The sequence below is a fragment of the Leuciscus leuciscus genome (genome assembly GCF_965113295.1).
Source record: "Leuciscus leuciscus genome assembly, chromosome: 21".
Lineage (NCBI taxonomy): Eukaryota > Metazoa > Chordata > Actinopteri > Cypriniformes > Leuciscidae > Leuciscus > Leuciscus leuciscus.
In genome coordinates, this window is record NC_138745.1 from 630,789 (window position 1) to 658,414 (window position 27,626).

The 27,626-nt window shown below is 41.5% G+C and overlaps 1 long non-coding RNA gene across 1 annotated transcript in view; it reads left to right on the top strand.

The window, feature by feature from the left end:
• Window positions 1–219: 219 nt before the first annotated feature.
• The window catches only part of LOC309485393, a 73,136-nt gene continuing 45,729 nt past the window's right edge, over window positions 220–27,626 (top strand). Inside the window, exons 1-2 of the long non-coding RNA XR_014201166.1 lie at window positions 220–522; window positions 663–868. This is a non-coding gene — a long non-coding RNA (uncharacterized lncRNA). The remainder of the gene's footprint in view (window positions 523–662; window positions 869–27,626) is intronic.

Sequence of the window (27,626 nt, forward strand, 5' to 3'; positions counted from 1 at the left end):
CAGTAATATAATTGCTTATGCTTAAATATGATTATACTCATCAATATGAAAATATGGGTCTGTCCATAAGACTGTAGATGTGCCACCCTATCAAATAATGCATGCGAGACGTCTCCTTTTCCATGAGCATGACGTTTGGAAAGTTCTTGACCACTTCCGCTGCCCACAATGACATTTCCCTGTTATCTCCTTCTGTGAATGCAGACGCTCATAGACACGGGCAGATGTGGCAGCGTGATCACGCCTGTCGTAAACGTGACGCAAACCGTGAGCTTCATTCTACGGTTTATTCATTTAAAGCGTTGCATTACCAGTGGTAAATCAAGCCTGCATTTTTCCGAAATCACATTTGGAATGGTCCTGTTTGCCCGTGGGCTTTGGGCTGGTGATGCTGTTCTTCTTCCAACCACACAGTGATCTACAAGAGCTCAGTCTGTGCGGTCGCGAGAACACATCTGGTAGTGGATCAACATTTAATCTGTATCGTGTGAAGCGCCGTCAATTATGTTTTACAGTCATACGGTCCGTATCAAAACTGATTATGTACAGTATGTTCTTCTGTTGTGCCAATCTGTTTCGGTTGTGTCCGTAAAATCAGGCCTTTGCCAGTACAATGACAGTACAATAATGAGCTCTTTAATGTATGTTCATTATCTCCATAGATGCGCACATCTGCTGTGAAGTTCTCCGAAACCTGCAAAAACATGATGAGGAAGCTCAGGTGAAACGGTCAGAGCTCCTGTTCTTCAGAGCAATCACAGTATTAACATCGACACAATGATGACAAGAAGGATCTGAGTTCACACTGACTTCACACGATCGTCCTGTTCTTCTGAGACCGATGCTGTTCTTCCTCAACGCTTCTCAGGTATGACTTACTTAATCACATTTCATTGTATGGCTTTACTGTAATCATGACTAGAAATCAATAACCATGTATACACTACCGGCCAAAAGTTTGGAATAACGTATCAAAAATCTGAAGCAGCTCTACTGTTTTCAGCACTGATAATAATCATAAATGTTTCTTGAGCAGCAAATCATCATATTAGAATGATTTCTGAAGGATCATGTGACACTGAAGACTGGAGTAATGATGCTGAAAATTCAGCTTTGATCACAGGAATAAATGTTAATTATTCCAAACTTTTGACCACCAGTGTATCTTTCCAATAATTACAAACTGCTTTAAAAGAGGTGGGGATATTTTGTGCATCAAAGGAAATATGTGTGATGTTTATTCTGCTTCTGTTGGAGTCGTGACTGTGAAGATCTGACCTAAAAGTCTGGTTCATAGCCGTTTTTATCACTGGGATTATAGAGGATTGTGCTCATTTGAAATGATTTCACCTTGAAGAAAAATACCTGAGAGTATTTTACAATTGAGTGAGTAAAGCGCGTCTCTTTGCATCCGCACACTCCTCGTCATGCGTTTGATGTATTGAGTTGAATGTATTTCACTCTTTGCTATTTTCTGTGGATAAATCATGGAGTAGTGCTGCATTCCAGCAAAAAAAGTGCAAAAGCACACCATTTGAAGTCAAACTGGGAAACTTCTGCGGAAATCCACTGGTATTTATGATAATGAAATACAAAAAAGAGTCCGAGTTCCACCAGTACATGATGATAAACCAGTTTAGCAGGAGACAGCTGTATAAGACATGGTACATGTATAAGACACTGCAAATGTGTCAGAAACTATAAAAGTGTCAGAAACGGTAAATGCATCAGAAACAGTAAATGTGTCAGAAACGGTAAATGTGTCAGAAACGGTAAATGTGTCAGAAACGGTAAATGCATCAGAAACAGTAAATGTGTCAGAAACGGTAAATGTGTCAGAAACAGTAAATGTGTCAGAAACGGTAAATGCATCAGAAACAGTAAATGTGTCAGAAACGGTAAATGTGTCAGAAACGGTAAATGTGTCAGAAACAGTAAATGTGTCAGAAACAGTAAATGTGTTAGACACGGTAAATGCATCAGAAACGGTAAATGTCAGAAATGGTAAATGCATCAGAAATGGTAAATGTGTCAGAAACAGTAAATGTGTCAGACACGGTAAATGTGTCAGAAACGGTAAATGTGTTAGAAACGGTAAATGCATCAGAAATGGTAAATGTGTCAGAAACGGTAAATGTGTCAGAAACAGTAAATGTGTCAGAAACAGTAAATGTGTTAGACACGGTAAATGCATCAGAAACGGTAAATGTGTCAGAAACGGTAAATGTGTCAGAAACAGTAAATGTGTTAGAAACGGTAAATGCATCAGAAATGGTAAATGTGTCAGACACGGTAAATGCATTAGAAATGGTAAATGCATCAGAAATGGTAAATGTGTCAGAAACAGTAAATGTGTTAGAAACGGTAAATGCATCAGAAATGGTAAATGTGTTAGACACGGTAAATGCATTAGAAACGGTAAATGTGTCAGAAACAGTAAATGTGTCAGAAACAGTAAATGTGAGTAAATGCGTCAGAAACAGTAAATGTGTCAGAAACAGTAAATGTGTCAGAAACAGTAAATGTGTCAGAAACGGTAAATGCGTCAGAAACAGTAAATGTGTCAGACAGTAAATGTGTCAGAAACAGTAAATGTGTCAGAAACAGTAAATGTGTCAGAAACAGTAAATGTGTCAGAAACAGTAAATGTGTCAGAAACAGTAAATGCGTCAGAAACAGTAAATGCGTCAGAAACAGTAAATGTGTCAGACAGTAAATGCGTCAGACAGTAAATGCGTCAGACAGTAAATGCGTCAGAAACAGTAAATGCGTCAGAAACAGTAAATGTGTCAGAAACAGTAAATGCGTCAGACAGTAAATGTGTCAGAAACAGTAAATGTGTCAGAAACAGTAAATGTGTCAGAAACAGTAAATGTGTCAGAAACAGTAAATGTGTTAGAAACGGTAAATGCATCAGAAATGGTAAATGTGTCAGAAACGGTAAATGTGTCAGAAACAGTAAATGTGTCAGAAACAGTAAATGTGTTAGACACGGTAAATGCATCAGAAACGGTAAATGTGTCAGAAACGGTAAATGTGTCAGAAACAGTAAATGTGTTAGAAACGGTAAATGCATCAGAAATGGTAAATGTGTCAGACACGGTAAATGCATTAGAAACGGTAAATGCATCAGAAATGGTAAATGTGTCAGAAACAGTAAATGTGTCAGAAACAGTAAATGTGTTAGACACGGTAAATGCATTAGAAACGGTAAATGTGTCAGAAACAGTAAATGTGTCAGAAACAGTAAATGTGAGTAAATGCGTCAGAAACAGTAAATGCGTCAGAAACAGTAAATGTGTCAGAAACAGTAAATGCGTCAGCAGTAAATGTGTCAGAAACAGTAAATGTGTTAGAAACAGTAAATGCGTCAGAAACAGTAAATGTGTCAGAAACAGTAAATGTGTCAGAAACAGTAAATGTGTCAGAAACAGTAAATGTGTCAGAAACAGTAAATGCGTCAGAAACAGTAAATGCGTCAGACAGTAAATGTGTCAGAAACAGTAAATGCGTCAGAAACAGTAAATGTGTCAGAAACAGTAAATGCGTCAGACAGTAAATGTGTCAGAAACAGTAAATGTGTTAGAAACGGTAAATGTGTCAGAAACAGTAAATGTGTCAGAAACAGTAAATGTGTCAGAAACAGTAAATGTGTTAGAAACGGTAAATGCATCAGAAATGGTAAATGTGTCAGAAACGGTAAATGTGTCAGAAACAGTAAATGTGTCAGAAACAGTAAATGTGTTAGACACGGTAAATGTGTCAGAAACAGTAAATGTGTCAGAAACAGTAAATGTGTTAGACACGGTAAATGTGTCAGAAACAGTAAATGTGTCAGAAACAGTAAATGCATCAGAAACGGTAAATGTGTCAGAAACGGTAAATGTGTCAGAAACAGTAAATGTGTTAGAAACGGTAAATGCATCAGAAATGGTAAATGTGTCAGACACGGTAAATGCATTAGAAACGGTAAATGCATCAGAAATGGTAAATGTGTTAGACACGGTAAATGCATTAGAAACGGTAAATGTGTCAGAAACAGTAAATGTGTCAGAAACAGTAAATGTGAGTAAATGCGTCAGAAACAGTAAATGCGTCAGAAACAGTAAATGTGTCAGAAACAGTAAATGCGTCAGCAGTAAATGTGTCAGAAACAGTAAATGTGTTAGAAACAGTAAATGCGTCAGAAACAGTAAATGTGTCAGAAACAGTAAATGTGTCAGAAACAGTAAATGTGTCAGAAACAGTAAATGCGTCAGAAACAGTAAATGTGTCAGAAACAGTAAATGTGTCAGAAACAGTAAATATGTCAGAAACAGTAAATGTGTCAGAAACAGTAAATGTGTCAGAAACAGTAAATATGTCAGAAACAGTAAATGTGTCAGAAACAGTAAATGTGTCAGACAGTAAATGTGTCAGACAGTAAATGCGTCAGACAGTAAATGTGTCAGAAACAGTAAATGCGTCAGAAACAGTAAAATGTGTCAGAAACAGTAAATGCGTCAGACAGTAAATGTGTCAGAAACAGTAAATGTGTCAGAAACAGTAAATGCGTCAGACAGTAAATGTGTCAGAAACAGTAAATGTGTCAGAAACAGTAAATGTGTCAGACAGTAAATGTGTCAGACAGTAAATGTGTCAGACAGTAAATGCGTCAGACAGTAAATGTGTCAGAAACAGTAAATGCGTCAGAAACAGTAAATGTGTCAGAAACAGTAAATGTGTCAGACAGTAAATGTGTCAGACAGTAAATGTGTCAGACAGTAAATGCGTCAGACAGTAAATGTGTCAGAAACAGTAAATGTGTCAGAAACAGTAAATGTGTCAGAAACAGTAAATGCGTCAGACAGTAAATGTGTCAGAAACAGTAAATGTGTCAGAAACAGTAAATGTGTCAGACAGTAAATGCGTCAGACAGTAAATGTGTCAGACAGTAAATGCGTCAGACAGTAAATGTGTCAGAAACAGTAAATGCGTCAGAAACAGTAAAATGTGTCAGAAAGTAAATGTGTCAGAAACAGTAAATGTGTCAGAAACAGTAAATGCGTCAGAAACAGTAAATGTGTCAGAAACAGTAAATGTGTCAGACAGTAAATGTGTCAGAAACAGTAAATGTGTCAGAAACAGTAAATGTGTCAGACAGTAAATGTGTCAGAAACAGTAAATGTGTCAGACAGTAAATGTGTCAGACAGTAAATGCGTCAGAAACAGTAAATGCGTCAGAAACAGTAAATGCGTCAGAAACAGTAAATGTGTCAGACAGTAAATGCGTCAGAAACAGTAAATGCGTCAGAAACAGTAAATGCGTCAGAAACAGTAAATGCGTCAGAAACAGTAAATGTGTCAGACAGTAAATGCACGGTAAATGTGTAAGATATTTGCATAAGCATCTTGTGGATCATCTTATAAAATAATATTGTAACAAACTCTCTAGCTAACAGGGAACGTTCTGTCAAGGTTTTCTCAAAGTTATGAACAAACATTCTTCCAGCAACATTAATAGAACGTTCATTCAGAGTAATCTGCTCTTTAATAATGTCCTCAAAACATCAGCACAACAACATTATTTATACATCATTCATGGAACATTTTTATGAAACGTTTTAGTTGGATGTTCGTCTTACATTGTTGTTACAAATGTTGTTACTTGTTTAGAACGTTCAGAGAACATTCAAAAGTAACGTTCCATAATGTTTGAAGAATGATATAATGTAATGTTTCCTTAATGTTCACATAAACAAGAAAAAAAAAGTTTTTAAACATTTAAAAAATCAGGATGTTTTGATCGTTCAGAGAACATTCATCAACTTTAACGGGAACGTTATCAAAACATCTTTTCAGAACATATTTGTGAGCCGGTAAAGCAGTTATCATCAGCGTCGTATGAATATCTCAGGTTGAGTTTGAGACCTGAATCAAAAAAGATTTATTTTTCTTTATTTTTTCAATATTGTGGAAAGATTTGCATAGTAAAAAAAATAGTTTTCAGTCCAAGTTTCTTTACGTCACCGTCTTTAAAACATCACCAATAACTCTCTATACGAGAAGAGTTTAGCAGTGTTTGTGTCACAGAACGTTAGATCGGCGAAGGTGAGCGCTGAGTAGATGAAACATCTGCTTATAGTCAAATGCACAACTCTGCTGGCCTGTAAATATTTTGATAACAGAATGCACTATAAACAACATCATCAGTCTGTTTGCATAGGATGAAGAACGCTCAGAGATGGACGAGCAGATGCACTCTTCAAAGCTCGATAACGTCCTTTTACTGTAAGTGGCTCTTTTGATATGGGAATATGACAGTGATTCTCAGCTTCGTCTGGTTTGCATGCTTCAGGCTCCGAAAGGTCGCAGATGTTCTCAATCCCTTCTCTTGTACGACATTAGTTTACTAATTGCATTTGCATAAACATTTCATGTTTCCTATTTATCATGCATATTTCCATAAGTGTCTTTCAGAGTTTGTGTTCAGTGGCCGTGAAGTGTGAACATGTGCAGTCATTCTGGCTGATTCCTCCAGCCAAATCTAATATTGAAAATTATCGGTTAAATGCCTTAATTCTCAGTTACGCATTTTTATTTGTTTGAATGCTGATGCTTCGGATGGATAACTTGATAATATAATCTTACCACAACATGGCTGATGTCTGTCCTGAGATGTTCAAAACAACCACGAGTCTGCAGAAATAATGAAACCAAGATCTTGCTTTACATTTGAAGTGCTAGAGATATGACTGGATGTAGTGCAAAGAAGACTAGTTGAAGAGCACTGGTCGTGTCTGACTCGATGAACCCGTGCGAGACGCTGCCAGATTAAGTGCAGTGTCCATCGCTGACCACTAGGATTAATGCATGTTGTGGCAACAGGAGAGCTCACGCTTCACTGGCTCAGATGACGTTTCCTTCCTTTGTGGCTCAGTGGTTCTCCAGAGACCAGGATAATAATGAACAAGTGTTCTGTCACAGCGCTCGTGTCTCAGTGCCGGTTCAGAGAGAAGCCGTAGGGTTATCATCATCAAGAACTGAGGCCTATTCCTCCAAATGTATTCTTTATATGCTGTATGGAGACTGAAACCACGATAACTCTGGAGGAAAATGTCCTATTTTAATTTTTTTTTATTTCATTTTAATTCTTTATTTTGAGTGCAACAGCTGGTTTCCAGATGTTAAAACGGAAATTGATTTTTAACGGTAACCGATAAATCGTTATAGTCAGCCCTGCTGTGAGCTACGAGGTTGTTAATCGATCGTATTTGCTGCTGTTGAAACAGTCAGCCTGCATTATTTCATCTTAGTTTTAAAATGATCATATTTAAAAGCGGAATTTGTGGTGAAAAATAAATTACCCATAATACTGATCACAAAATCCCACACATCAGAGTCGAAAAACAAGCAATTGCCCAAAATCTTGTTAGCTCCGCCCACTCCCATGAATATTTAATCAACATTTTTAAACTAGCAGTTTTATATTTCTCCATCGTTTTTAATTCGATTGTACTGTTCGCAGTGCTTCATGGGATTGTAGTTCTTTCCCTCGATCATTGAGTTCACAGTCTTGTACTTTTTGTCTGATTTTCAAATACTTTATATTGTCTTTCAGGATATTTTAATTCTCCTGTCAGGCTGTTGTTGAAAATAAGAACTTGTTCTTAAGTGTCTTGCCTGGTTACATAAAGTTTAAGTAACTAAAAGTTACCTTTATCACAGTTTGTAGTGTTGTGATTCTCCTCGTAGCTGGTCGGTTTGTTTATAATGCTTTAACGTAGTCTTCTTTTAAAGCCAGTGCTGTCTAAACACAGTCAAGAGTTTCAAAATAAAAGCCCTTACAGGGAACTTAGAACATGTCTTTATTTAACGTATGTTTGGATAAATCTGACATGAAAACAGGTTTTTATTTCAGACATGACATTGTGTAAAAGTTTATATTTCAACAACAAATTGGAGTAGAAACATATGTCATTAAAAAGTGTTGTATGAGCTCTTTAAATGTTTGTAACTTCATTATTACATATATGTTATTTAGGTTTCGTGTTTGTCTTAATGAAAACTTTCATTTCAGTTGTTGATGTTTCAGTAAAAACACTAGTTTTGTCTGAACTGTCGCTTTAAGCGGATCTTCGTCGTGTTTCGGCTCGACTCTAGTAGTTCTGAGGTGACAGATGTTGTGATCGAGGTGATCGAGGTGATCGAGGTGACGGACAGGTCTTGCCGGAGAGTTTAAGGAAAGCAGGTACAAACACATGCAACCAAAATAAGTAAAAAGTCCAAATCAACTTTTGTGTAGTGGCTGATCTCTGCAAATCCTGCAAAACGGTCGCTGTCTTCAGAGCGCTCTGGAGAAGAACGGCACTTTGTGGTAATTTCCCACTAAACGTTTGGTAGCTCTTATCACATGGGAACAAGCGTGCTTATCTGATGATATCAGCCTGTGTGAGCCAGAGCCCACTTTCCAAACTATTCCAAATGTCACTATTTTTTAAAGTCACTACATTTTTTGGATACTTTCAGCAGCCTTTCAAAATATCATTATATTAAAGCTCTCCTTCAGCTCTCCTTCATAAAGCTATCAGGCAAGAGCTTAATAAAGCAAAATCTATGATGACAGCTTGTTATCTTTGTCATTTAATGCAATAAAACGCTGGAGAAGAGCTTTGTGGAATCGAACGGGCAGGCCGAGTGCTGAACACATAAACATGAGAGGCAGTCGTGTTGAACTCATTACGCTGATTATCGCAGACACTGACGGCCTGAAAACTGGCAAAGTCCTGCTTCATTTCCTACTGGTTATTCACAGTCTCCTTTTCTGAGTCAAAACAAGCGCTGGTGTAGCGTAATGGAGGCTGGCATGTGAACGCTGAGAGCACACGGAGTCTCCTGTGAACTCGTCCCGTCACACGCCGGATCTGTTTCTGTTGGCTGTTCTGACAGCACTGATGACATAAATGATGTGAACGCTCTTATCGAGTCTGTTATCGTGGATGTTAGAGCAATCACACCAGCTATTAGGCCACTTGGCTTCAGTACAGTGTTGTTTACATGCCCATGGCTGATTAATGTTAATAGCATCGCATGAACCAAAAAAAAACAGGGCCACTTATAGTGGCTTACATCCATTATAACTCTGGAGGGAAATGTCCAGCTTTTATTAGATTTTATTATTTAATTTAATTTAATTAATTCATTTTATTATATTATTTGGCGGTGGATGTCATGCATTTATATTTAATATTTCCCAGATCTGTGTTCTTTTTTTTCTTTTTTTTACGTGGATATCACACATTTATAAATAGGAATATTTCCCAGATCTGTATTCATTGTATTTTATATATCATTTATTTTAATTGTGATTATTATAATTTTTTTATGTCATACATTTATAATCAGGAATATTTCCCAGATCTGTGTTAAATGTTTTTGTTTTCATTTTTATTATTATTTTTTAATTGTTTTATTTTGTTGATGTCATACATGTATGAACAGGAATATTTCCCAGATCTTTGTTCCTTGTATTTTGTATTATTTATTTATTTATCATTAACATATTTTATTTTGTGATTGATGTCATCTTTTTTAAACAGGAATATTTCTCAGATATGTGTTACATTTATTTATTTATTTATTTGCAAGGATGTCACACATTTATAAATAGGAATATTTCCCAGATCTGTGTTAAATATTTTTGTTTTCATTTTTATTATTTTATTTAATTTTTTTATTGTTTTATTTTGTTGATGTCATACATGTATGAACAGGAATATTTCCCAGATCTGTGTTCATTGTGTTTTATATTTTTTATTTGATTATATATATTTAATTTTTTTTGTGTGGATGTCTTGCGATGTGTAAGCTAGTGTTGATACGGTGTCGTACGCTTTTCATCTTGCGACGTCTAAGTCTTGTTTCCAGCTCTTTGTCGTCAGGGTAAAGGTCATGACAGTGAGAGTGACAGAAATCCCCTCCATGTCTGTTTGTGTTTGCATATCTCAATCCGCTGTTTCTTAACTGTTAACATCAGACTGCATATAAATCCACCTTAACCTCCTTCCTCAGCCTGAAACGAAACCCAAAGGGTTAAAACAGTCTAAGAGCCGATCGCGAAACGCCCGTTTCAGAGATTTCACAGTCATCTTCTCAAAAGTGCATATGTCCTGTACTAGCCGCACCAAGAATAACGTACGGCCTTTTCCACACAGCTTGTATATTTCTATAGGACGTATGTGTATGTCACAAATAAAATGTAGAAGCGCATGGTGAAAAAGTTTTGATTATAAAAACCGGCCTGTTTCCACTGATCATAAAGAGCTTGACAGTAATCTAAACACATATACACAGTGTACAATATTTAGCTTTGTTGTCCAGAGAAGAAAACCATTCGTCTGAGCGGTTTACAGTAGGAGAACGCAGGATAAACAGGTGGAACATTCCAGCGTGTTCATCTGGAGACGGCCAGGCCTCTGGGTTTGTCAGGTAGAAGCTGAACGAGGTTTATCTCCAGCATGATTTGTGCTGCTGGATGCAGATGCACTGTTTGCTTGAGGATTCACGAGCGAGGAGTTTGTGTGGCAGCCGCACATCATGTCTCGTGTTCGACAGCTCGTGAATCCAGCCATGGAAAGTCTTGGCTCTGCAATGAAAGGATCTCGGTGTGATGTGTCAAACTGGGCCGAGGGTTTCCTCACCGCTCGCTTTGAATCGTGGAACGCCATCGAAAACGAGGTGCAGATGTTGATCAGAAGGAGTTGGAGAACGTAATGCTGAGAGATCCATGGGAAAGCAGCTGACAGGAGGAAGCTCTACAAGCAGACATAAATCCTTAGTTTACTTGTACCTGTCTCTCAGGTGTGCACTACAACATTCTCAGACGGACACATGATGTGTAATATACACAGACATAAGTCAAGTCAGCTTTATTTCTATAGCTCTTTATACAATACAGATTCTGATCTGACCACCATCTGATCTGGATACGGCCCGGATACGGCTGACTACATCATGTGTTGTGGTCGTGTCTAGGCTCAGGTCCACCATCTGATCTGGATACGGCCCGGATACGGCTGACTACATCATGTGTTGTGGTCGTGTCTAGGCTCAGGTCCACCATCTGATCTGGATACGGCCCGGATACGGCTGACTACATCATGTGTTGTGGTCGTGTCTAGGCTCAGGTCCACCATCTGATCTGGATACGGCCCGGATCCGGCTGACTACATCATGTGTTGTGGTCGTGTCTAGGCGCAGGTCCACCATCTGATCTGGATACGGCCTGGATCCGGCTGACTACATCATGCGTTGTGGTCGTGTCTAGGCGCAGGTCCACCATCTGATCTGGATACGGCCTGGATCCGGCTGACTACATCATGTGTTGTGGTCGTGTCTAGGCGCAGGTCCTCCATCTGATCTGGATACGGCCCGGATCCGGCTGACTACATCATGCGTTGTGGTCGTGTCTAGGCGCAGGTCCACCATCTGATCTGGATACGGCCCGGATCCGGCTGACTACATCATGTGTTGTGGTCGTGTCTAGACGCAGGTCCACCATCTGATCTGGATACGGCCCGGATACGGCTGACTACATCATGTGTTGTGGTCGTGTCTAGGCGCAGGTCCTCCATCTGATCTGGATACGGCCCGGATCCGGCTGACTACATCATGTGTTGTGGTCGTGTCTAGGCTCAGGTCCACCATCTGATCTGGATACGGCCCGGATCCGGCTGACTACATCATGTGTTGTGGTCGTGTCTAGGCGCAGGTCCACCATCTGATCTGGATACGGCTGACTACATCATGTGTTGTGGTCATGTCTAGGCGCAGGTCCACCATCTGATCTGGATACGGCCCGGATACGGCTGACTACATCATGTGTTGTGGTCGGGTCTAGGCGCAGGTCCACCATCTGATCTGGATACGGCCCGTATACGGCTGACTGCATCATGTGTTGTGGTCGTGTCTAGGCTCAGGTCCACCATCTGATCTGGATACGGCCCGGATCCGGCTGACTACATCATGTGTTGTGGTCGTGTCTAGGCGCAGGTCCACCATCTGATCTGGATACGGCCTGGATCCGGCTGACTACATCATGCGTTGTGGTCGTGTCTAGGCGCAGGTCCACCATCTGATCTGGATACGGCCTGGATCCGGCTGACTACATCATGTGTTGTGGTCGTGTCTAGGCGCAGGTCCTCCATCTGATCTGGATACGGCCCGGATCCGGCTGACTACATCATGTGTTGTGGTCGTGTCTAGGCGCAGGTCCACCATCTGATCTGGATACGGCCCGGATCCGGCTGACTACATCATGTGTTGTGGTCGTGTCTAGACGCAGGTCCACCATCTGATCTGGATACGGCCCGGATACGGCTGACTACATCATGTGTTGTGGTCGTGTCTAGGCGCAGGTTCACCATCTGATCTGGATCCGGCCTGGATCCGGCTGACTACATCATGTGTTGTGGTCGGGTCTAGGCGCAGGTCCACCATCTGATCTGGATACGGCCCGGATACGGCTGACTTCATCATGTGTTGTGGTCGTGTCTAGGCGCAGGTCCTCCATCTGATCTGGATACGGCCTGGATCCGGCTGACTACATCATGTGTTGTGGTCGGGTCTAGGCGCAGTTCCACCATCTGATCTGGATCCGGCTGACTACATCATGTGTTGTGGTCGGGTCTAGGCGCAGGTCCACCATCTGATCTGGATACGGCCCGGATACGGCTGACTACATCATGTGTTGTGGTCGTGTCTAGGCGCAGGTCCACCATCTGATCTGGATACGGCCCGGATACGGCTGACTACATCATGTGTTGTGGTCGTGTCTAGGCGCAGGTCCACCATCTGATCTGGATACGGCCCGGATACGGCTGACTACATCATGTGTTGTGGTCGTGTCTAGGCGCAGGTCCACCATCTGATCTGGATACGGCCCGGATACGGCTGACTACATCATGTGTTGTGGTCGTGTCTAGGCGCAGGTCCTCCATCTGATCTGGATACGGCCCGGATCCGGCTGACTACATCATGTGTTGTGGTCGTGTCTAGGCGCAGGTCCTCCATCTGATCTGGATACGGCCCGGATCCGGCTGACTACATCATGTGTTGTGGTCGTGTCTAGGCTCAGGTCCACCATCTGATCTGGATACGGCCCGGATCCGGCTGACTACATCATGTGTTGTGGTCGTGTCTAGGCGCAGGTCGACCATCTGATCTGGATACGGCCCGGATCCGGCTGACTACATCATGTGTTGTGGTCGTGTCTAGGCTCAGGTCCACCATCTGATCTGGATACGGCCCGGATACGGCTGACTACATCATGTGTTGTGGTCGTGTCTAGGCTCAGGTCCACCATCTGATCTGGATACGGCCCGGATCCGGCTGACTACATCATGTGTTGTGGTCGTGTCTAGGCGCAGGTCCACCATCTGATCTGGATACGGCCCGGATACGGCTGACTACATCATGTGTTGTGGTCATGTCTAGGCGCAGGTCCACCATCTGATCTGGATACGGCCCGGATACGGCTGACTACATCATGTGTTGTGGTCGGGTCTAGGCGCAGGTCCACCATCTGATCTGGATACGGCCCGTATACGGCTGACTGCATCATGTGTTGTGGTCGTGTCTAGGCTCAGGTCCACCATCTGATCTGGATTTTTATTTATATATTTATTATTCATTTGTTTTATTTTGTGGTGGATGTCATACTCTTTTAAACAGGAATATTTCACAAATCTGTGTTTTTTATTTTTTTATTTTTTTATTTTGCGTGGATGTCACTCATTTATAAATATATTTTTAAATTTTTTTTATTTTTTTTTATTAAAAAGTCAGAACATTTAAAATAACATTGTTCTATGTGTATGCCAGGTTAAACTCGCTGCCTGCTGTGAGTTTGTCTGCTTCGGTGCTGTAAGCTCCGTATTAGCCTCGTATTAGCCTCGTATAGCCTCGTATTTCCTTGTTTTGAACCATCATTTACTACAATTTCTAGTTGTTTATACTACTACTAAATACAGCTTACCCAACATCGCTGGCTTCCGTTACTACTAGCACAACACGCTGGTAATTCGCTAGCCTGTTAACGCGCCACCCGTGCGCTCAGCTATTTTTATTTATTTATTTTCTCTCGCGCGCTCGCGCCTTTGAGTTCATAAAAGCTCAGGTGAGTAAGAATCACTCAACAAACACGGTGAGTAATGTCTTGTCCTGTTATTATCATGCGTCGCGTCTGAATGCGTTGTTGTTTTTGGAGCTCTATCGATTTGATTTATAATTCTTGATTTTTCTCTTTAAACTCGCTTACAACGAAGATTTTCTACTTTTCCTCACTGAGAAGCACTACTGCTCAAACCTCATTGTTACAACGCGGACTGTTGAGCAGACGCGTCTCAAGCCTATTAGTGATCCAACGCTGCATACTCTTAAAGGTTACGTCCGTGGATCACGGCTGAACGCGTCTTCTCCACACTCACTTACAAACAAACAAACTTATAATATAAATTAGTATTAATATTGATAGCATCACTGGTAGCTTCGTTGCTAACTCACTGTCCATCTGTTAAAATGGCGAATATATCAGATGTAAGTAGTCTACCGTTTGGTGCAGGTGAGGACACATTTGAGCTGCACGCACTGCAGTCTGAGCTGGAAGCTGTTGAGAAACAGATCCACAACCTTTTATTGAGACAGGCCGAGCTGAGAGACCGGTGTTTGGCTCTTGAAACATCACGTTCCGATGCACACAAATCAGTGTTTAACGTTACTAACCCGCTGACTCCGACCGCGTCTACTCCGTGCGTTCCTCAGCATCGGTCGCAATCAGCCATGGTCTCGTTCACTCCGGCTCCAACACGCCACCACGAAGCCTGGGTGGTTCCGCAGCGGAAGACGCGAGTCAGGTTTAGACCAAGACTTTCTCCGACCCTCCCGGTTTTCGAGTTATCCACACAAAACCGCTTCTCCCCTCTACGCGAAACAGAACACGATGCTGTGATCATCGGCGATTCCATCGTTCGGCACGTACACGCTACGTTAGGTAAAAGTAAGGTGCAAAGTCACTGCTTTCCTGGTGCTCGTGTTTCTGAAATCGCTGCTCGCGTTCCCGAGATCCTGAACGGTGACGAGCGCGTCGGAACTGTGGTCCTGCACGCGGGAGTGAACGACATCAGGCTGCGCCAGACGGAGATTCTGAAGAAAGACTTCAGGAATCTATTCGATACGGTACGCAGCACATCGCCTGAAACAACGATCATTGTGTCAGGACCGCTTCCCACGTACCGACTAGGGCATGAAAAGTTCAGCAGATTATTTGCGCTAAATGAATGGTTAATGTCATGGTGCAATGAGCAGAAACTGCTCTTTGTAAATAATTGGAATCTGTTTTGGGAGCGTCCTAGGCTTTTCCGTGCTGATGGCTTACACCCAAGCAGATTCGGAGCGGCTCTTCTGTCAGATAACATCTCCAAAATGTTAAATACCCTTTGACTAGTAACCAAAAGTCCAAATCATAGTCTCTGCTGCACCAATTCAACTGATATAAATACTAGTGTAGAACATTGCATAGAAACCGTGTCTATTCCTCGTTTAGTGAGATCAAATAATAAATCTACTGCAGGATCTAGGAAAAATCTAATTGTTATTAAAACAGAAAATGTTGCTATTAGTAAACAAAAACTATTTCTAAAGCTAGGTCTTCTAAACATTAGATCACTCACACCTAAGGCAGTTATTGTAAATGAAATAGTCACAGATAATAGCTTCGATGTACTTTGCCTTACTGAAACCTGGCTTAAACCAAATGATTATTTCGGTATTAATGAGTCTACTCCTCCTGGATACTGTTATAAGCATGAGCCCCGTCTGATTGGTCGTGGCGGAGGTGTTGCAACCATTTATAAAGATATTCTAAATGTTACTCAGAAAACGGGTTATAAGTTTATTTCATTTGAAGTACTTGTACTAAATGTTACGCTCTTAGATGTTAGAAAAACATCCCTATTATCTCTAGCCTTGGCTACCGTATATAGACCGCCAGGGCCTTACGCTGATTTCCTAAAAGAGTTTGCAGATTTTCTCTCAGACCTATTAGTCAATGTCGATAAAGCATTTTAACATACACGTAGATAATCCAAATGATGCGTTAGGAGCTGCGTTTACAGATTTATTAAATTCATTTGGGGTCAAGCAAAACGTCACCGGACCAACTCATCGTCTTAATCATACACTCGATTTAATTATATCACATGGAACCGATCCAACCGATATAGATATCATTCCACAAAGTGATGAAGTCACTGATCACTACATGGTAACTTGCATATTACGTACTGCTGTAATATGTCATGCAGCGCCGCGTTATCGACCAGGCAGAACAATCCTTCCATCCACCATAGATAATTTCTCAAATTGCTTATCTAATCTGTCTCAGCTGCTGCCTGAACCCAAACAAACAGATGAACTAGAAGAACTAACTAGCACTATGAGCACCATTCTCTCTAGAACATTGGATGTGTTAATTAAATTATTAAATTAAAAAAGGTCAGAGAGAAAAATAAAGCACCATGGTATAACAATACTACGCATGATTTAAAGAGAGAAACCCGTATTTTAGAGCGTAAATGGAAACAAACTAATTTAGAGGTCTTTAGAATCGCGTGGAAAGACAGTATGTCACGTTATAAAAAGGCCCTAAAAGCGGCCAGGGCTGAGCACCTCCGCAAACTAATAGAAAACAACCAAAATAATCCAAGGTTTTTATTTAACACCGTGGCTAAACTAACAAATAAACAGACGTCACCCGAACAAAATATCCCGTTACAGTTCAGTAGTAATGATTTCATGAACTTCTTCACTGAGAAAATAGAAAGCATCAGAACCACAATTGTAAACGTTCAATCTTCAATCGCGCCTTATAATTCAGCTTCAATTATCACCCCGCAAGAACAATTACAGTGCTTTACAACTATAGAACAAAAAGAGTTAAATAAACTTATCACTTCATCTAAAACAACAACATGTTTATTAGATCCTATACCAACTAAACTACTGAAAGAAGTGTTACCTGTAGTGGAAGAGCCTCTCCTCAATATTATTAACTCGTCTTTATCTTTAGGTCATGTTCCAAGAACATTTAAACTGGCAGTTATAAAACCTCTCATTAAGAAACCACAATTAGATCATAATCTGATGCAAATTATAGACCCATTTCAAATCTTCCATTTATGTCTAAAATATTAGAAAAAGTGGTGTCCGCTCAACTGGGCTCTTTCTTGCAACAAAATGATATCTATGAAAAGTTTCAGTCTGGATTCAGACCGCATCATAGCACTGAAACTGCGCTCGTTAAAATCACAAATGATTTACTTTTAGCTTCTGACCAAGGCTGTATCTCAATACTAGTTTTACTTGATCTTAGTGCTGCGTTCGATACTATAGATCACACAATACTCTTAGATCGACCACAAAATTATACTGGTGTTCAAGGACAAGCACTAAGCTGGTTCAAATCATACCTATCTGACCGCTACCATTTTGTCTATTTAAATGGAGAAAAATCGATCATAACTCCAGTAAACTATGGAGTGCCGCAGGGATCTGTATTAGGCCCTCTGTTATTCTCAATATATATGATGCCACTTGGAAATATTATAAGGAAACATGGAATTAGTTTCCATTGTTATGCTGATGACACTCAAATATATATTTCATCAGGGCCGGATGAAAACGCTAAATTTTCCAAATTGACAGAGTGTGTTAAAGATATATAATTTTCTTTTATTAAATACATTTACATTTACATTTAGTCATTCAGCAGACGCCTTTATCCAAGGCGACTTACAAATTAGGACTAAATTCAGCGAGTCATCATAAAGAGGCAAGAGCAACAACAACGCAGGAAGTGCTCAAAATACGAAGTTCAGGTATTATTCAGAGTAGCATAAGCCTGATTTTTTTTATAAGGTTAAGTGCTCACGGAAGAGATTGGTTTTCAGCTGTTTTTTGAATGTTGTCAGGGATTCTGCATTCCGGATGAGGGTGGGGAGAGCGTTCCACCAGCATGGAACTGTGAATGAGAATGTTCTGGAAAGTGATTTTGTGGCTTTCTGTGATGGAACCACGAGACGTCGCTCGTTGACCGATCGTAGGTGTCTGGTAGGGATGTAGACTCGTAGGAGTGAGTGAAAGTAGGAGGGAGCTGAGCCTGTGATAGTTCTGTAAGCAAGCGTCAATGCCTTGAACTTGATGCGAGCAGAGAGAGGTAGCCAGTGCAGAGAGATGAACAGAGGAGTGACGTGGGCCCTCTTGGGCTCGTTGAAGACAAGACGAGCTGCAGCATTCTGGATCATCTGTAGGGGTTTGGTCGCACATGCTGGGAGTCCAGCCAGAAGGGCATTGCAGTAGTCAAGCCTAGAGATGACCAGGGCCTGGACGATAAGTTGTGTTGCATGCTCAGTTAGGAAAGGCCTGATCTTCCTGATGTTGTGCAGTGCACAATCCAGGAAGACAGAGGTAATACTTATCGGTTCAAAAAACCGCCCACAAAACCTTGCACAATACAACTTTAACATCATAGGATGTCCTGTTACTTTATCCTCTACAGTAAAAGACCTGGGTGTTATACTCGATTGCAACCTGTCTTTTGAAAATCATATTTCATATGTTACAAAAACAGCCTTTTTCCACCTTAGAAACATTGCTAAGCTACGTAATATGCTATCAGTTTCTGATGCAGAAAAGTTAGTTCATGCATTCATGACCTCGAGACTGGATTACTGTAATGCTTTATTAGCTGGTTGTCCTGCATCCTCAATAAACAAGCTACAGTTAGTCCAAAATGCCGCCGCTAGAGTTCTTACGAGATCAAGAAAATATGATCATATAACACCGATTTTATCATCACTGCATTGGTTACCTATAAAGTTCCGTATTAATTACAAGGTATTGCTACTGACTTATAAAGCCCTAAACGGCTTAGCTCCAGTCTATTTAACGGATCTTCTATCGCCCTATAATCCATCGCGCTCTTTAAGATCACTAAATTCAAGGCTTTTGGTCATACCTAGGATATCCAGAACCACCAAAGGAGGGAGAGCATTTTCACATTTGGCTCCAAAACTCTGGAATAGTCTTCCTGATACTGTTCGTTGCTCAGACTCGCTCTCCCAGTTTAAAACTAGATTAAAGTCGCATCTCTTCAGCCAGGCATTCATATAATCCTACAGTTCAAACTACAATCCGGCCTCTAGCTCATAAATGCCAGAGGAGAACTGGCCCCCGACTGAGCCTGGGTTCTCCCAAGGTTTTTTTTTTCTCCATTAGGTCACCTGATGGAGTTTTAGGACACCATTAGGTCACTTGATGGAGTTTTTCGGTTCCTTGCCACTGTTGCCTTTGGCTTGCTCAGTTGGGGATATTTTGGGGATATTTAATTTAATTTTATCAATCAATAAATTTCTCTTGAAACAAACTTTGTTGTATTATTTTAATTTAATACTGTGAAGCTGCTTTGATACAATCTGTATTGTGAAAAGCGCTATACAAATAAACTTGACTTGACTTGACTTGACTTAAAGAGATGTGTTTTTAGTCTAGATTTAAACTGACAGAGTGTGTCTGCTTCCCGGACAATGTTAGGAAGACTGTTCCAGAGTTTAGGTGCTAAATTGCAAAAAACAGGGACTTTTCCTGAGTTTCTGAAAAGATTGACTGGCATCTACATGATCTCCAGGGGCCGGTTGCACCAGTTGTGCGTAGGTTACAACTTAGCCTAGTTTTGACGTAAAGTCACAAATTACTAAACTACTAAGCACTTCTAAATATTTTTGTGTTGCACCATTAAATTTAGTTGAAGCGTAACTCTATGTATAAACAAAATATTTACGAAAGCCTCCGATCAGGAGTAATGGTTGGAATAAAAAAGCAGACAGATTGAGCTGCATCAATAAGCTCTTCTTTTACCTGACAGACTTAAATTCTTTAGACATATATGATAATGGTGACATTTACACTCGCTTACATTTTAAGATAAAGAACATTATGTGAAAAAATTACTTTGTTAGTGGCTCTTCAACACGAACCCGTCCTAACCAGCGCGGCACTGTGTGCATCTGTCCCATCAGCCCGTGTCGTGCATGTCAAATATCAGTCAGAATCTTTTTTTTTTTAGCTTTTGTTCCTGTAAATATCACATTAATGCTTATTAACTTGTCGACCACAGCGGTGGAATGCCTTTGAATTATCTTGAGACTTTTTCCAGCTAATATTCATATGCGCAGTTAATTAAGATGATTTGATCAGGCCTAGACTGGCTCACAGTGATTCATGCCATCATCAAATAATAATAAAGTACTAAATTATTACATCTTGGGTTGCCAAAAAAGAATTTGATGAGATGATAACTAATCTTCGGACATGATATTCCTTAGTTTATGGTTACATAGACACATCAGACATTTTTTAATATGCGACATGTAATTGTGTTTTAAAGTTCATCCAGATGAAGAGGCTATAGGCGTCCTCTGTACGAAGTCTTTCAGGGTTTATTTCCAGTCTCTGGCCGCAGCATTGTTAGTGTGTTTGTGTTATCATATCTTTTGTGGCTATCCACAACCATTTTTCATTGTGATCTTCCATAAAAACATAAATAATTGACTCGGCATGGCACGCTTTAAAAGCACGCTGGCCCATTAAAAGGAAGATCTGGCATCAAATCTGTCAATTTCCACATTTTATCTGCTCTCTCTTGTAGGCCTGGATGAATCTGGGCAAGACCTGGCCACCCACAGCGAGCTGTGACGGCCCGGGACGCTTGTCTCGCCGGCATATCTCCAGCGACCTCAAAGTAAATACACTCCCTTTCTAGGGAAGCATGGAAACTTATTATGACTGGACCATTCACTAATATAGAATACACTCGCACAACACAGCAAAAGTTACGGAGCGATTATGAACAGCGAAATGATTGTGGAAAAGGACAAACGTGGCCAACTGTTGCATCTCGTTTCCAACACAGAGCTGATGGTAACTGGTCGATGTCGTATCATTAGATGACGTCTCTGAAACACGCCAGATGCCACATTTTGTTATGCGAACATGTCCTTATCCTGGTGCGTTTATCCATTTTGCTGCTATCAGAATGGATGTGGTTTGTGGCGAGTCGTTTATTTCATGATTTCCCAGAAGATCTGTCGCATGTCGCCATTTTCATTTTTTCAATCCTCAGACAGAAATGTAAACTTTTCCCGTTGACCTTGTTTTGACTTTTTGAGGTTTCGGCATTAAAACGCAACCCGAAGTGCAGATTTAACATCATATCCCACAAGGGCAGTTTTGCTTACACAAATTGATCAAAATAGATATTTGCACGTTCTTGATATTTTTTTCTTCACGCTATTAAATCCATACAGACAGTTGGAGAATGTTCCCATGACGAGGTCGTTCCAGCAGTCGGGCCGCGTCTGCGCAAGCCTTTATTTTAGACCCTAAACTCATGGGAAAGCTATTTCTGAACTCGCTCAGAAAACACTCCCAGTTGTTTATTAGCAGGTGCAGAGGCACAATGAACCGAGAATAGCGTGGTAGAGTAAACACCGATCAGAATAGACATCGGGCATGGAATAAATACATTAATATGAGCTTGATCGAGCTATTTTGAATGATGATTATTAATGAAAGCAGCTGAAAGCGGTTGCTTGGGTGTTTCCACTGTTAGACGAGAGGAACGGGAGAAATCCCATTTAAAACGCATCAGTTAGAAACGGACTCTTTGTATTCCATGTGGTCTTGAAATTCCAAGTTTAAATTGAATGACTCGTAAATGTCAAATTCACTTCAAAAAATCATGTTCTTCCTCAGTGTTTCTGTCTTGTTTTCCAGCACAAATATTCTTAAATCAAGATACATTTAATGGAGAAGCAAAATGACTTGAAAATGTGTAAAAGTGACATGAGTTTGTGCTTAAAACAGGAGCAAATATCTTCCCACGGGATCAGAAAAATATCTTAATTCAAAGGAAAAACAAGTAGATTTTTCTGACACCATTGGCAGATATTTGTTCTTGTTTTATCCACAAACTCACTTCATTTTGACAATTTTTTGACAAGGTGTGATATTTTACAACCTCATTTTGATATAATGCATCACCTTGACATTTCTAACTTTATTCCCCCAAGAAATTTATCAAACTGAATTAATTCACAAATTAAAGCATGGCCATCGTAGAAAAGGTGTATTCACGTCAGTATATATACAAATGTATTTTTAAATAATTAATAGATCCATACACTGTCCCAGAGAATGACTATAGCTATACATTACTGAAGCTTATTATTTCATAATTCTATTTTCTTGCAATTGCAAGTTTAAATCTTGCAATTTGGACTTTCTAACTTGCAATTGCAAGCGTCCACAGTCCATACTATAAGACTATGAATACAAACCGATTAGTTCATGTTGATGGTCAGACCTGGGCGTTGTCGAGAAGCCCGGCGTGTTGATCTGAACATGTAAACATCACGCTATAAGTAGGATGTTGTGTTTTGCGTTCTCTGTATGCACTAGTAGCTGCACGTAAATATTTCTGTGTGTAATTACATTCCTGAGCTCTTCAGCTGCATTTTTGGGGGAAAGTCTTCAAAACGAGCTACTTGTTGCATTTGCCGTCCAGGTCTGTTTGTGTATAATCGATGTATACACAGCTGTCAGCTTAAGAAACACCGCGACCCGTTTAATCACAACCAGCTTTTGCAGAGCATCCCACTATAACAGAGGAATGAAAGTAACAGAAAATAGAGATGGATGGAGCATCTCGATCCTCTGGGAGTCTCGCGACCCATGCGACTCGCTTTTGTGTTTCCCACACACTGACATGAGCTTCATCTGCACTGCGGAGCACTTCTGCTTTCAGATTAATTCTAGGTTTAGCCTATGATTCATAGTTCATACTTGCTTATGATGTTACAAGCCATCAGTGGCAGGATTACAAGAGTTTAAAAGGTTACCCAAACATTACAGCACTTCTCTTTCCCAATAAACTGATTCCTGAAGATCTTAGCAGCCAAGCTTCATTGGTGTTTTTTCTGTGAACCTTAAACTACAAACATCATAAATCATCACAGTGTCATACGCTGCTGAAAATCATGTTCTTCCTCAGAGTTTCTGTCTTGTTTTCCAGTACAAACATCTAAACGTTCTTAAATCAGGATACATTTACTGGAGAAGAAGCAAATTGTCTGAATGATATTTTAAGATATTTCAAAATTAAGTGACTTTTTGCTTTAAACAAGAACAAATATCTGTCAATGGAGTCCAAAAAAGAAACTTCAATGAAGGTATTTTTCTGACTCCATTGACTCCATTTTTGCGGTGTATTTCCATCCGATTTGAGTTTAGTAGCGTGCAAAGTCATGTAAAGGATGTACGACGTGTGTGTGTATATATGCATGCTAATCCAGTCGCTCAAACTGAGCGGGACATTTGGATTTGACATGTCCTGGGAATGTGCATGTGTGAAATTAGACTTTTTTCCCTTGAGCCGTTAAATGTCTCGTGCTGAAGATCCTGATTTGCTGAAGCTCAGGTCTGGAAAAGGGATGAATGGTTGTGTTTCTCCTCTCCCAGATCTCCTCTCGACTCCCACAGGATCAGCAGAGAACATCGGCCCGTTCCCAGATACACACACACTCACGAGGCTCTGAAACTCTGGTCTGATAGCCGGTGGTTTGACCATCTGAAGGGGTTTCCCCAGTCCTGGGTCCATCCCAAGGGTCATTTATTTGGCCGTCTTCCATCATCGCTGCTAAAATAAGAGCAGTCGCGCAAAAGGCCACAACGAGGCGAGTTCATGTTTAAATGTGACTGATTTAAATCCAATCCATCAGCCGAGATTTGTGGCCTGTAATCTCAGTGTTCACTCCCCGCTGAGACTGACGGATGGGAATTCACATCGACTAATAAAGAGTCAGATAAGAGCTCAAGGGACATGTTGGAGTAGTTCCCCCAAAATACATTTACCTTCATGCCAGTCCAAACCTTAGGAACCTCTGTGGAACTCAAAGGAGAAGTTTCTTTCACAAAAATAAAGACTGACTTAATTTAGACCAAAAAAATTAGACACCTTACCCCCAGGCTAACTTACCCCCAGACACCTTCCCCCCAGGCTAACTTACCCCCAGACACCTTACCCCCAGGCTAACTTACCCCTAGGCTAACTTACCCCCAGGCTAACTTACCCCCAGACACCTTACCCCCAGGCTAACTTACCCCCAGACACCTTACCCCCAGGCTAACTTAGGTCTAAGACTCTGTTACCTTGGCAACCAGCAGTAACAATCAGTTACAAACAGCCAAAAGAAAAGGGAAAATGGCTCATAATTTAAACATTTCTTCTTGTTACTACATTCTCCGCAAAATTTCCCAAGTAAAATGTCCTTGTAACTGTTATACTCCTCCAACAAACACATATCTTCCGCTGGGGTAAACTGCACTGAGCGGCTGAATGTGCTTACTCGATCCACCATGTTTTTTGTTTTGAAAAGTGTCTTATTTTACCCAGAATGCATTGCAGTGTAGTCCTACTTAAGATAGTCAGAGTCTTAAGTGCTTTGTGCAACGGTCTGATTTAGATGTCTATCTGAAGTCTGACTATCTACTATATCTAAGCCATAGTCAAAGTCGACTGTGCGACGGCTCAGGGAGAAACTCGTGAGTTAGCTAGTTCATTTCTCCAATTAAGCATCACAATATGGCCGTTAAGTAATTGGCTCGTAGAGGAATCAGACTGAAGCAGACCGTTCTCCTGATGGTTTCGGGAGACATGGATTACTTTTGTACTTTTGCATCATTTTTGAGTCTTGAAAACTCTGTAAAATAGTGACTGGTGAATCATTAAAAATTCCTCTTTTTATGTTCATTGGAAGAAAGAAACATGAAGTTGAGTAAATTATCAAACAATTTTCATTTTTAAGGGACATATGGCTTACAATTTCATAAGTCTCTCAATAATTGTGTAGGGATAAATTAATCTGTGAAGCAAAGTAAAAGATTAGTTGAATTATTGGTGAATCCGAGTGAAACGCTTCTGGAACAAGAACAAATGTGGGCGGGGCTTGATTGTGTCCGTGGGGAATTGATTGAATGGTTGTGGTTTGCTGTTGGCTGATCTCATGTGAGTGACAGGTTATAGCCCCGCCCTCATCATCAGAGAAGAGAAGAGATGTCGCTTTTATTCTGATTCAAGATTACCAGGAACATCAATTTAACTCAATCAAAGATAAAGAATTTAGAATAAACAGTTAAACACTACAATATTCCATTAAAAAACAACAATTGTCCATTTTGATTTCATGGTGACTTCAGTCTCTTCCACTGAACACATTCCCACTGGTTCTCAGTTGTTTGGTTGCGTCTGGAGACCGAGATCATGTTGTCAGTGACACAAATCTCCACCAGCGGGTCATCGAGTCATAACAACAGAACACACTCGCGCTCCTCCACGGGTCTAGAACACACACTCACGCTCCTCCACGGGTCCAGAACACACACTCACGCTCCTCCACGGGTCTAGAACACACACTCGCGCTCCTCCACGGGTCTAGAACACACACTCACGCTCCTCCACGGGTCCAGAACACACACTCGCGCTCCTCCACGGCCCAGAACACACTCTCCAGAACACACACTAGCGCTCCTCCACGGGTCCAGAACACACACCCGCGCTCCTCCACGGGTCCAGAACACACACTTGCGCTCTTCCACGGGTCCAGAATACACACTCACACTCCTCCACGGTTCCAGAACACACACTCACGCTCCTCCATGGGTCCAGAACACACACTCGCGCTCCTCCACGGGTCCAGAACACACACTCTCGCCCCTCCACGGGTCCAGAACACACACACTAGCGCTCCTCCACGGGTCTAGAACACACACTTGCGCTCCTCCACGGGTCTAGAACACACACTTGCGCTCTTCCACGGGTCCAGAACACACACTAGCGCTCCTCCACGGGTCCAGAACACACACTCGCGCTCCTCCACGGGTCCAGAACACACACTCTCGCCCCTCCACGGGTCCAGAACACACACTCGCGCTCCTCCACGGGTCCAGAACACACACTCGCGCTCCTCCACGGGTCTAGAACACACACTCGCGCTCCTCCACTGGTCCAGAACACACACTAGCGCTCCTCCACGGGTCCAGAACACACACTCGCGCTCCTCCACGGGTCCAGAACACACACTCGCGCTCCTCCACGGGTCCAGAACACACACTTGCGCTCCTCCACGGGTCCAGAACACACACTCGCGCTCCTCCACGGGTCTAGAACACACACTCGCGCTCCTCCACTGGTCCAGAACACACACTAGCGCTCCTCCACGGGTCCAGAACACACACCCGCGCTCCTCCACGGGTCCAGAACACACACTTGCGCTCCTCCACGGGTCCCGAACACACACTCTCGCTCCTCCACGGGTCCAGAACACACACTCGCGCTCCTCCACGGGTCCAGAACACACACTTGCGCTCCTCCACGGGTCCAGAACACACACTCGCGCTCCTCCACGGGTCTAGAACACACACTCGCGCTCCTCCACTGGTCCAGAACACACACTAGCGCTCCTCCACGGGTCCAGAACACACACTCGCGCTCCTCCACGGGTCTAGAACACACACTCGCGCTCCTCCACTGGTCCAGAACACACACTAGCGCTCCTCCACGGGTCCAGAACACACACTAGCGCTCCTCCACGGGTCCAGAACACACACTAGTGCTCCTCCACGGGTCCAGAACACACACCCGCGCTCCTCCACGGGTCCAGAACACACACCCGCGCTCCTCCACGGGTCCAGAAAACACTGAGTGTGTTCCCGCTCAGGGAAACTCCTCTGCATTTCTCGCTGGTCGTTCATTGACCCTCAGTGAGAGCGAGACTGTTTTCACTCTGTGTGAGTGAAGCTGAAGGCAGTGTCAGGGAAGACAGCCAGTGCTCATCCGCTGTGCCGATTATGTAGATTGAACGCCAAAAGATAAACAAACAAAAAAACAGTTTTTACCCACCCAGTCTGAAGCTCTCTAGTTTTATTAATACCGTTATCATAATCACACTCAATTCTGTCTTGTTTTTTTGTAGTCTTTAATCATAATTAAAAACAGATTTTTTTTTGTGGAATGTCAGATTTTGAAAAGTGTTCGTTCGGGACGCAGTACCTAGTGTTGTGTGAAGCTGTTTCTGACACGTACAGAGGCTTGATTTTTCAATCTTTGACTGAAATTTCACTTTGTCTCTTCGTGAGCTTAGAATTATAAGGTTCTATCTCCACTTTGTCTTTTGGTCGAAATTGATTTCTTGACATAATCTGATCCATTAGGTGTTTATTAATGCCTGTGTGGTGTTATTTTTGTAAAAAAATATTTTGTTAGTAGTTATTAATAAAATAAAAAGGTTTCATCTCTCCATTGCCAGCTGGGATGTAAAAAATTTGATGCTCAATATCTCAGAACTACCCTAAACGGAGATATAACCTTATAATTCTAAGCTCACGTATTGTCAAAAGAATAACGACATTCATCCCAATAGACAGTCAGTTCTAAAAGCTGTGCAGTTATCAGTCACAATGGCAGAAACTTAAAACAC